This window comes from Mercenaria mercenaria, chromosome 12, assembly GCF_021730395.1.
Source record: "Mercenaria mercenaria strain notata chromosome 12, MADL_Memer_1, whole genome shotgun sequence".
NCBI classification, from domain to species: domain Eukaryota; kingdom Metazoa; phylum Mollusca; class Bivalvia; order Venerida; family Veneridae; genus Mercenaria; species Mercenaria mercenaria.
In genome coordinates, this window is record NC_069372.1 from 35105309 (window position 1) to 35117569 (window position 12261).

The 12261-nt window shown below is 37.8% G+C and overlaps 1 protein-coding gene across 5 annotated transcripts in view; it reads right to left on the minus strand.

Annotated features, from left to right (window-relative positions):
• LOC123534983 (uncharacterized) overlaps nt 1-12261 on the minus strand; it is a 76633-nt gene that overhangs the window by 61694 nt on the left and 2678 nt on the right. For 4 of the 5 annotated variants that reach the window (XM_053519618.1, XM_053519626.1, XM_053519625.1 and 1 more), the window contains exons 2-4: nt 7726-7996; nt 7185-7549; nt 5576-7050 (exon numbers count right to left, since the gene is read on the minus strand). The gene's annotated coding sequence lies outside the window, so the exon portion shown is untranslated. Of the gene's footprint in view, nt 1-5575; nt 7051-7184; nt 7550-7725; nt 7997-8301; nt 8788-12261 lie in introns of those variants that run through there. The other variant, XM_053519619.1, reaches the window with a different exon arrangement.

The following is a 12261-nucleotide window of genomic DNA, read 5'->3' on the forward strand; positions in this document are numbered from 1 at the left end:
GGAAGTGTATTAGACAATGATCTTTCTGCTACATCTACAGTTACATTGTAACAACATTGTTAAAAAAGTTAATTCTAAACTGAAATTTTTATATAGACAAAGTAACTTTTTAAACATGAATATGAGAAATAATTTATGTAATGCTTTAATACAATGTAATTTTGACTATACCTCTTCATCTTGGTATAGTGGTATTTAAAAACTGTTGAAAAATAGATTACAAGTGAGTCAGAACAAAGTTATTAGGTATATCTGTGGTTATGCTTATAAGAGATCTTTGAAAGTGTCAGATTTTTGTAATATTGGATGGCTTAATATTGAAAACAGAGTCAAACAACTAAGGCTCGATCATGTTCATAAAATTTTCAATAATAGTTGTCCAGCATATTTGCACAATAACTTCTCCCTTGTCTCGAAGAAACATTCTTATAATTGTAGACATAGTTTTAATAGCTTTCATGTATCTCAGGTTGACAGTTCTACATCAACTACTTTTTTATTTTCAATCTATAAATGATTGGAATAACCTTCCAAATAACATAAAAAAAAAATAAGTATACCTTCAAAAAAGCAGTCAAAATGGAACTCATTGAATGTATGAAATGTGCTGAAAAATCAGATTTTATCTTTTATTAGTTGTACGAAATTATTTTATCAATATGTATGCAATATTTCCTGATTTATTCTGTGATATGTATGTCATAATTGAATATAACTGTGATACTTGTAATAATTAGCGATTTTCTTGATAGACAAATACATGTAACTCTTGTTTTAGGTTTTCTTTTATGCTAGTAAGAATTGTCTTTCTTAGAACAATGTTGTATTTAAAACAGCCAATATTTTGTACCTTGATAATTTTTCACAAGCACCCCATTGGAAATAAGTAGAAATACTTTATGGGTTATCCTGTTATATATATATAATATATATATATATATTTTATATATATATATATATATATATATATATATATATATATATATATATATATATATATATATTTTTAATATATATATATATATATATATATTTATCACAATTTTTTGAATTTATTATTAGTATATAAAAGAGCTAGTCGATTTTTCCTTAATATCATTCTGAAATATAAGACATAGCTATTTCTATGATATAATTGATTGTATGTTTTGTAATTATGTTGTTTTTATAATGTGATAAATGTAATATTTGTATTCATGACATAAATATTCACGAATAAATCTATCTGTTACCCGCTGAATTTACTCCTTTTCGCTTCTTTCAATTTCTCTTTTCGATACATTAAATTCTTACGCCGCACTTTTTACCTAGCATGCGACAGGAACATGCCGATTCCAATAGAATGCAAAGTGATACATACTGAAACGCGGTAGGGTAAAAGAAAGCACTTTCCTGTCGAGAAAATGCACTAGAAAAGGAAAAACGATTACTACTATTTATATTTGGACTACTTGTGACCAGCGGAGGCTTACATTCTATCTGGTAGTGATCAGCCTATAAATATTACTTGAGGCTTACATTCTATTTGGTAGTGATCAGCCTATAAATATTACTTGTGTTTTTTTTTACCTTATCAGCTCACCAGCGCACAAAGTGCTCAAGGTGACCTATTGTGATAGGTCATTGTCCGGCGTGCATTGGCCTTGATTGTGGCCCAATCTTTATGAAACTTGGTCAGAACGTTAGTCTTGAATATTGCTAGGTCGTTTGAAACTGGGTTATGAGGGGTCAGAAAGTAGGTCAGTAGGCCAGATCAAAGGAAAAGCCTGTGAACACTCTAGAGGCCACTTTTATGACCCAATCTTTATGAAACCTGGTCAGAATGTTTGTCTTAATGATCTCTAGGTCAAATTTGAAACTGGGTTATGTGGGGTCAAAAACTAGATCAGTAGGTCAGATCAAAGGATAAGCTTGTGAACACTCTATAGGCCATATTTGTGACCCAATCTTTATGAAACTTGGTCAAAATGTTTGCCTTGATGATTTTTAGGTCAGGTTTGAAACTAGGTTATATAGAGTCAATAACTAGGTCAGTAGGTCAAATCAAAGGAAAAGCTTGTGAACACTCTAGAGGCCACATTTATGACCCAATCTTTATGAAACTTAGTCAAAATGTTTGTCTTGATGATCTTAGGTCAAGTTTGAAACTAGAATATGTTACGTCAAAAAAATAGGTCAGTAGGCCAGATCAAAGGAAAAGCTTTTGAACACTCCAGAGGCCACATGTGTGACCCAATCCTTATCTAACTTGGTCAAAATGGTGTCTTGATGATTTGTAGGTGAGGTTTGAAACTGGGTCATGTCGGGTCAAAAACTAGGTCAGTAGGCCAGATCAAAGGAAAATCTTGTCAACACTCTTAGAGACCACAATTCAAGTTTGAATCTCATTAGAATTATTCAGAATGTTTGTCTTGATGATTTATAGGTCAAGTTCTAAACTGGGTCATGTGGGATCAAAAACTAGGTCAGTAGGCCAGATCAAACGAAAACCTTGTGTACACTGTGAACACTCTAGAGGCCACAATTTAGACTCAATCTTTATGAATCTTGGTCAGAATGTTTGTCTTGATGATTTCTAGGTTTTTATTTTGAAACTGAGTCATGTGGGGTCAAAAACTTGGTCAGTAGGCCAGATCAAAGGAAAATCTTGTGGACACTTTAGTGGCCATAGTTGTGGCGCGCGCCAGGTGCCCCACCCCTGAATCCGCTAGTGATAATGTTAAATTATTATCTCCCCCACCCACACACACACACACTTCAAAGGAAGAAGAAGGGGGAGAGGTAAATTGTTTTACATATGTCGGTTTGTCAGAAGGTCAATCGGTGGGTAGGTTTGTCTCCAGGTTGTAGACAAATCCATTTCAGCATGATAACTCAAGAATGCTTAGGCTTAGGATCCTCATGTAAAGTGTTGGTCATTACTAGCAGATGACCACTACTGATTTTGAGATCAGTAGGTCTAAGGTCTCAGTGACACGGAATAGTTAAATGGTTTCCAGATAATAACTCTACAGCCTTTAGGTCTAGGATCATGAAACTTGATAGGAATTTTGAAATTGACCAGCAGATGACTTGGTAGACCCCTGACTGATTTTGACTTCAAAGGTCAAGTTCAAAGTGAACTGGAACAAGTAAACTGTTTTGGGACTGTGACTTGAGAACAGTTCAACTTTTATGGACATTAACTTGAGAATGCTCGGACTTAGGATCATGAAAGTTGACTTAGAGGTTAGTCATGACCAACAGATAACCCCTATTGGTATTGAGGCCAGCAGGTCAAAGGTCAAGGTCACAGTGACCTGAAACAATAGTCATGATCGGCGCATGACCCCTATAGCCTTTGAGTGTATAGGGCTTACGGATAATAACTCAAGAACACTTGGGTCTATCTAAAAGTTGACAGAGAGGTTAGTCATGATCAGCGGATGACCACTATTGGTATTGAGGTCAGTAGACCAAAGGTCAAGGTCACAGTGATTCGGAACAATTAAACGGTTTACAGACGATAACTTGAGAAAGCTTAGGTCGAGGGTTGCGAAACGTAACAGTGCCATTGGTCATGATCGGCTGACGACATCTGTAGCCTTTCAGGCCATAGGTCAAAGGTCGCTATGACCAAAAAAAGTAGAACTTTTGTGTACAGTGACCAAATCATTTATCTTCCTTGTGCAATTACTGAATGCATCAAGAGGGGAGAGGGGGAGGCATTCCATGTTCTACAAGCTCTTGTTTTGCTAACAGATTAGTATGTCACAATATTGTTTTTTTTTCCAGTTTTGCAGCATTTAGTTTTTCTCTCCATATGCTTCTTACAGCAAGTAAGAAGAGGTCTGGATTCAAGTCCAAGTGGAGAGCATCTTTCTAAAAAAAAAAGGGTTGTAGACTGGACAAAAATTCTCATACATGAAAAACGGCATCGTTTAGCTTGTTTACCTGCAAAATTCTTCATGTATTTTTCTGTACTGTTCATGTTTTCGTGTATTGTATTCTTGTTTTATTAATTAATTTTTGCTATACAAATTTAAATAAATAGTTGTTGATAATTAGCACGAGTTCATTATGATATCAGTATAGTAAAATCATATTCAATAAAGATTTCTCAGCTTGCTTCGAAATTTAAAAATCTCTGAATTTCTTATTTCTCGGTGAGGACAGTCAGTAACAGGTAGCTCAATTGGTTAGAGCACCCCAGACATGGAAATACTATGTCATGGGGAGGTCTCAGGTTCGAATCCTGACCTGGCACTTGTCCCCCATATAGCCTCCAATTATGTCAATTTACACTTCCAAATTTTAACACATAAAACTTCAACTCTACATGTACATTTAATATTTTTCATAAATCACATTTAGAAAATGTTTTGATGTTTTGCCATGGAGAACTTATGAGATTGGTGCTTTGAATAATTGTTATTAATTTTGTTGTTGAGCACAGTATCCTATTAACTTTGATGTGTTACAGTTTAGATACATGAAACAGTAGGTATATACTTATGTTACATTTAGATTGTTCCGACTGAGAACCAGTAACAGTCATACCCAAATCTTTAAACTGCAGGTCAACAAGCAATACAAACTGGAACATGTTTGCTTTATTTGTGCAAACATTTTCTGTTGTAATGTTAGGAGTAATCAAACTCATTAGTCTAATTTAGATGAATGATGACAAAGATATTAGCATCATATTTTACATATTTGTAAAGGTCACTGTACATCATAATCATTGTATACTTCTCAATCTGCTGCATGAGCTTTCAAAAAATTGCAGTGATAGAAATAATGGAATCTTTTGAAACTAAGTGACATTGTTATTTTTGTATCAAAATAAGTTATGAATAAATTTCATTTAAGAAGAACGGGACTTAATTTAAACATATTGCTTTGTGTTTTAAATGGTATGATTGACATAAAATTTATCTAAAGTTTTGGTTGAAAGATGTACAAAAAATGTAGAGAACAGTTGGGTGGTTCGAAACTGCTTCACACAATGTAGTGGCAAAAGTAGTGAACTGTTTGTTCATACGCTGTTCTCCTACGGAGGAGGTGAAGAAAACAACAACAACAAATCCCTCTATGTAAATTCAACAACGTATCCGTCAACATATAACACTTTGTTATAATTTTCTTGTTAACTCCTCGATGTGCCGAAAAACGTTTCTACGGGCATTTAAGAAAAAAAATCTAAACCAAACAAACAAAAACGCCAAAGAAATGAGCAGAGTGCATGCTCCGGAAACGTTTGGTCTACGTAGATAGCATAACTACGCCACTGCATTCTTACAGTCACAAGTAGCAACTACGCGCTCTATAAAGTAAAATTTATTACATGGTGCATTATTTATATAGATCTAACTCAAGTTGCATGAAAGTTAATCTGGTCACCATACAACACACATTGTTTTTTTTATCTGGGACTACAGTGGAGCAAACTCGTGGAATCATGCATTCGTATATTCTTTTTGGCGGGGAAAATATAGTAGCGTTGACCTACCATAAATCGTTATTATAGTAAGGTCTCTGGCATGCTGACACTCATAACAAGAATAAAGCAAAGACAAAGTGTAGGCCTACATACCTTTTAATCTATATCCCAGCAGACAATATATAAACTATAAAAATTGAAAACTTCCTTTAAATGATGCACAATCCCCTACAAATACAACATGTACAAAAAGTCCGCCATTTTGGAAACCCACCAATTTCGTGAACTTGACATTGTATTGTTTTAAAAGTATACAGCAGTTCAAAATATCTATTCCAACAGAGTTGAAACATAATCAGAGTACAGGTTAATATTTCTGCAAATATAAAAACAGAAAAAAAAAAACCCCACAAAAACAAGGTTTTTACAATATTTTCATTTGGTTTCATATTTTTTATGACATTTCCAATTTACTCTTCAGTCAGTTCAGAATGTCTTTGGTAACATGGACATTCGAAACTGTCATTGTACCTGACAACCTTTTGAGGACAGCAGAATTTCAAGTGGGTCCAGTGATCACATCCAGTAATGTCACACTTGGCCAATTTAACAAAAACCAGTGACACAATATTTCTGAGTTACTCAGGCTCAAATTTATTACATACACAACACTATTTCAGTGTCTGAAAAGTCAGAAGAGTCAGAAGAAGATACAACGACTTTTGAAGGACCGGACTGAGGTTCGAATCCAGAGAGTTTCTTCTGAACATTTTTAGGTTTAAATGATTTTGATACCTTTTTATTTTTAGACAGTTTACCTGTTTTTGATGACTCAATTTTCCTCTTTTTCTGACCCTCAGAGAATTCAATGATTTTTTTTCTCAACAATTGGATTAGTAATACATTTATCAGAAACTATTTTGCTAACAGTATTTTTATGTTCCTTTTTACTCTCAAATTCCTGCTTCTTAGCAATCAATTCATGGTCAGGAGAAAAAAATGTCCTCTGGATCACCAGAAGGCTTTTGAGAACAGACAGGATTTTGTGCCATAGGTGTGAGGTGATAAGCATCTGCAGGAGCTAATGCATCTTTAGAGATTGCAGCTGGTTGAAACGGATAAATATCTGTTTTCTGAAATGCAGATCTCAAGTTACTTGCAGATAATCCAGCTGCATATGCTGAACATGCTAACTTACAAACATTGTACCGAGTAATTCTAGATCCTGGATTTGTTCGTAAGAATTTGTGACACTGAGTTACACACACGCTGCAGTGGTCCAAAGCACCCTACATCTAGAGGTTGTAATAATACAGTGACTAGTATGAGCTGGAAGTACAAATAGTATGACATTGTGTTGCTTGGCCCATTCTATGGCTGGAATGTTAATATGGGACCTGTGCCCATCAAAAATTAGTAAAATAGGCTGGCTTTCATCCGGCCTTTGAACAAAATTAAGAAAATGATCATTCAAGTATTTCAAGAAAGTGTCTCTGAATTGGACCAGCCACTGTCAGTTACACAGCCAGACACTTCTGGTGTAAATTATGCAAGTAGCTCATTACTCATGCACTGTCCTTTAAAGATAAAATATGGTGCATGTTGAGTTCCAAGTGCATTCCCACATCCTAAAGATAAAAAAGAAGTTTGAAAAAAATAATTAGATAAATAGAAAAGTAATTTCTTTTTTTAGAGCTCTACCTACTTGAATTTGAAAATTTCAAAAGAAAATTTAATATGTAAAATATATGGAATCACAAACCTAAGATAGTAGTAACTGAAGATCTTGGTGAAGTGATCGCTGGTACTGCATGTACACCTTCTGCAACAACCTTCGGCGGACGATGTTCAGTTTGGACTCCCTTCTCGTCAAAGTTGTATATGCATTCTGGTTTGTCAAGAAGATCATTGGCCAAAAGTACAGTGTGAATATTTTCAAAGTATGATTAACAACATGTTCAGATGTTGCTTGAGCTCGTTCCTTTGCCAGTGCTCTTAGACTTAAAGTTTTTAATTCTGGCCATCTCGATTTAAGTCTACTGTACCATTTTTCTGATAGAGGCTGGTCTTTAGATCTCTTCCTCAGGTGCACTGCGTAATTTGAAGCTTTAGCAATGACTTCTGGACCTAAAAGTTAATGATAACATTTTAAAAGCCCAATACAAAACTGTTGATGTTACGCAGTTAAGCTCCTCTTATATTTTGAATACAGTTAGGGTTGAAGTATTGCACATTTATGACTGCTCAGTATGTGATTAATAAATGAGAAGAAAAGCAGTTATGTATAAAACTATGCCAAATACCTGTATAACCATAACCTAGTGACGCCATGTACTTCAAATTGTTTACAAATAATGCCTCTTCCCCTTCACTGAACAATGGCTGAGGTCCTGACCGGACTGTCTCGGGGTCTACCTTATGCAATACCCTGTCTCGGAGCGTCTGCATGGGTACATTGAACTGAATTGATGCCCTTCTAACAGACATGTTTTCCTCCCTCACAGCCTGATAAGCATTAGTAAGAGCTGTAGCAGAGTAACATCTGTACTTTACAGCCACCTTATTGGGATTACACTAAAAAAATCAATATACAAAACAATGATAACATAGCTAATCGTGGAAAACAATATAGTGAAATGAAAAAAAATATGAAAGGAACAAAGTTCATGAACTGGGCTGTAATTATAAACCGAACGTGTTCTGTCACATGACAGTCACGTGACTAATGGAGCAGACGCAGCAGCGGGTCCACGGAAGAGTAAAAAAAAAAGTTTTCTCTTTACATGTATAAAATAATTGGGACTTAAAAAGAGGGACTTTTAGGGAATAGTAAATAAGGTAATAATACAAACTATAATAAAATAAATAAAACTCTTTACCTGTTTGAAGCGCATTATTTTTTACGTTTGACAGCTGCGTGATAAACTTTTGACAGTTCCTTGTTTACGCAAAAAGTGATGACGACATATGCAAATCGTGTGCGGTGCGCGTGCACTTTTTGTAAACAGGAGTATAACGGAAATAAGCATGTCAACGTTATGTAACTTAAAAAAAAAGATAGTAGATCTAGCCTACCTAAAATAGACTTTTGACCCTAATAAAATGGTACATCATAGTCATCTGCTTTATGTTGCCCTATCTCATCATACATCTGTATGGTACTGTTGCACGTATTACTGCACGAGCGGTGTACTGTTGCACGTATTACTGCACAAGCGGTGTACTGTTGCACGTATTACTGCATGAACGGTGTACTGTTGCACGTCGTATTACTGCAGGAGCGGTGTACTGTTGCATGTCGTATAACTGCACGAGCAGCGTACTGTTGCACGTATTACTGCACATGCGGTGTACTGTTGCATGTATTACTGCACGAACGGTGTACTGTTGCACGTCGTATTACTGCACGAGCGGTGTACTGTTGCACGTATTACTGCACGAGCGGTGTACTGTTGCACTTATTACTGCAAGAACGTTACGGTATACTGTTGCACGTCGTGTTACTGCACGAGCGGTGTACTGTTGCACGTCCTATTACTGCACGAGCGGTGTACTGTTGCACGTTGTATTTACTGCACGAGCGGGTACTGTTGATCGTTGTATTTGCTGAACGAGCGATGTACTGTTGCACGTAATACTGCACGAGCGGTGTAACTGTTGCACGTCGTATTACTGCAAGAGCGGTGTACTGTTGCACGTCGTATTTACTGCACGAGCGGTGTACTGTTGCACGTCGTATTTACTGCACGAGCGGTGTACTGTTGCACTTCGTATTTACTGCACGAGCGGTGTACTGTTGCACGTCGTATTACTGCAAGACCGGTGTACTGTTGCACGTCGTATTTACTGCACGAGCAGTGTACTGTTGCACGTCGTATTACGGCAGGAGCGGTGTACTGTTGCACGTATTACTACACGAACGGTGTGTTGTTGCACGTCGCTTTACTGCATGACGGTGTACTGTTGCATGTCGTATTACTGCACAAGCGGTGTACTGTTGCACGTCGTATTTACTGCACGAGCGGTGTACTGTTGCACGTCGTATTTACTGCACGAGCGGTGTACTGTTGCACTTCGTTTTTACTGCACGAGCAGTGTACTGTTGGACGTCGTATTACTGCACGAGCGTTGTACTGTTGCACGTATTACTGCACGAACGGTGTATTGTTGCATGTGGTATTACTGCACAAGCGGTGTACTGTTGCACGTCGTATTTACTGCACGAGCGGTGTACTGTTGCACGTCGTATTACTGCACGAGCGGTGTACTGTTGCACGTCGTATTTACTGCACGAGCGGTGAACTGTTGCACTTCGTTTTTACTGCACGAGCAGTGTACTGTTGGACGTCGTATTACTGCACGAGCGTTGTACTGTTGCACGTATTACTGCACGAACGGTGTATTGTTGCATGTCGTATTACTGCACGAGCGGTGTACTGTTGCACGTCGTATTTACTGCACGAGCGGTGTACTGTTGCACGTCGTATTACTGCACGAGCGGTGTACTGTTGCATGTCTTATTACTGCACGAGCGGTGTACTGTTGCATGTCGTATTACTGCACGGCCGGTGTACTGTTGCATGTCGTATAACTGCCCGAGCGGTGTACTGTTGCATGTCGTATTACTGCACGACCGGTGTATTGTTGCATATCGTATTACTGCACGAGCGGTGTACTGTTGCATGTCGTATTACTGCACGAGCTGTTGCATGTCGTATTACTGCACGACCGGTGTATTGTTGCATGTCGTATTACTGCACGAGCGGTGTATTAATGCATGTCGTATTACTGCACGAGCAGTGTATTGTTGCATGTCATATTACTGCACGACCGGTGGACTGTTGCATGTCGTATTACTGCACGACCGGTGTATTTTTGCATGTCGTATTACTGCACGAGCGGTGTATTGTTGCATATCGTATTACTGCACGACCGATGTACTGTTGCATGTCGTATTACTGCACGAGCGGTGTATTGTTGCATGTCGTATTACTGCACGAGCGGTGTAGTGTTGCATATCGTATTACTGCACGACCGATGTATTGTTGCATGTCGTATTACTGCACGAGCGGTGTAGTGTTGCATCTCGTATTACTGCACGGCCGGTGTACTGTTGCATGTCGTATTACTGCACGACCGGTGTATTGTTGCATGTCGTATTACTGCACGGCCGGTGTACTGTTTGCGTATGTCATCTGTTTTGCAGGCCTTCGTATTTACTGCACGACCGGTGTATGTTGCATGTCGTATTACTGCACGACGGTGTATTGTTGCATGTCGTATTACTGCACACTGAGCTGTGTATTGTTTGCAGCGATGTTCGTATTACTGCTCGACGATGTACTGTTGCATTCGTATTACTGCATGAGCGGTGTATTGTTGCATATCGTATTACTGCACGACCGATGTACTGTTGCATGTCGTATTACTGCACGAGCGGTGTATTGTTGCATATCGTATTACTGCACGACCGGTGTACTGCTGCATGTCGTATTACTGCACGAGCGGTGTATTGTTGCATATCGTATTACTGCACGAGCGTTGTATTGTTGCATATCGTATTACTGCACGACTGATGTACTGTTGCATGTCGTATTACTGCACGAGCGGTGTACTGTTGCACGTATTACAGACGGACGATTATAGTTATAACATAGTAAACGTTTATTGTTGTACAAAGTGCATTTACAAAATAAGGTCGATCTAGTTTATATTGGCACATGAATTATGATAACATTGAATAGATGAACATATTTCTGACATATTAGTTTCTTCATTAACAAATGTATATTATAGAAAGAGTGCCTGATTAGATTAAGATGCGTTGACCTTTACCTGATATATCAGTAGGTCACAATATAAACATTTGAGCCGCGCCATGAGAAAACCAACATAGTGGCTTTGTGACCAGCATGGATCCAGACCAGCCTGCCGCCATCCGCGCATTCTGGTCAGCATCCATGGTGTTCACTAACGGTTTCTCTGATTGCAGTAGGCTTTTAAAGCGAACAGCATGGATCCTGACCAGACTGCGCAGATGCGCAGGCTGGTCTCGATCCATGCTGGTCGCAAACGCACTATGTTGGTTTTCCCATGACGCGGCTCATTTAATTTCTTACATACATGTCACTATGTCACTACTGCAACAAGTGTTACAATTAGAAGTACTACATGAACATGTAACAGTCACGCCATTCAACATAAATACGTTAGTAAACAAATTAATTAATAAGAGTGAATAAAATACGTCATAAAAGTAAACCAATTTCTTGATAAGATTAATATTTCTCAAAGATCATTGTAAGTAATAATCTTGTTTATATTTATTTGCTTATATGTCTGGTTTTCATTTGTCTGAATCTAGTGCCATATGTGCAATATGGTACCATCTGTCAAGCGCGGTAGAGAGAGGGTAATAAACAGGGTAGTGAGAGTGGGATAATGAGCGCGATTTTTGGATAATAAACACGGTAATGGTATAAGATATATGATAGTGAATAAGGGGACAAGGGACAGTTAATTTGAAAATTCCACAAATCTGCGCTGATATTAGTGCGAAAAAATGATGAAAAACCCAATTTTGATAAATTCAAGGCAAATTTGAGCGAATGTATTGCACAGACTTAGCACTTCATTGTGTGACATTTTCAGCCTGCCGATTCTGTTGCTTCTGTGATAAAAACGAGTAAAACGCAGGTTTCAGGACACTAAATTTTGAAGCAAAAATGGCCCAAAATGCACACCCTGCGCGACCTGTACCGTATTATCTGCAAATGACTGACCTAAAACGCATGCATATTTTTAAAGCATGTGGCCAGACGAAAATAATGGTGGGAAGA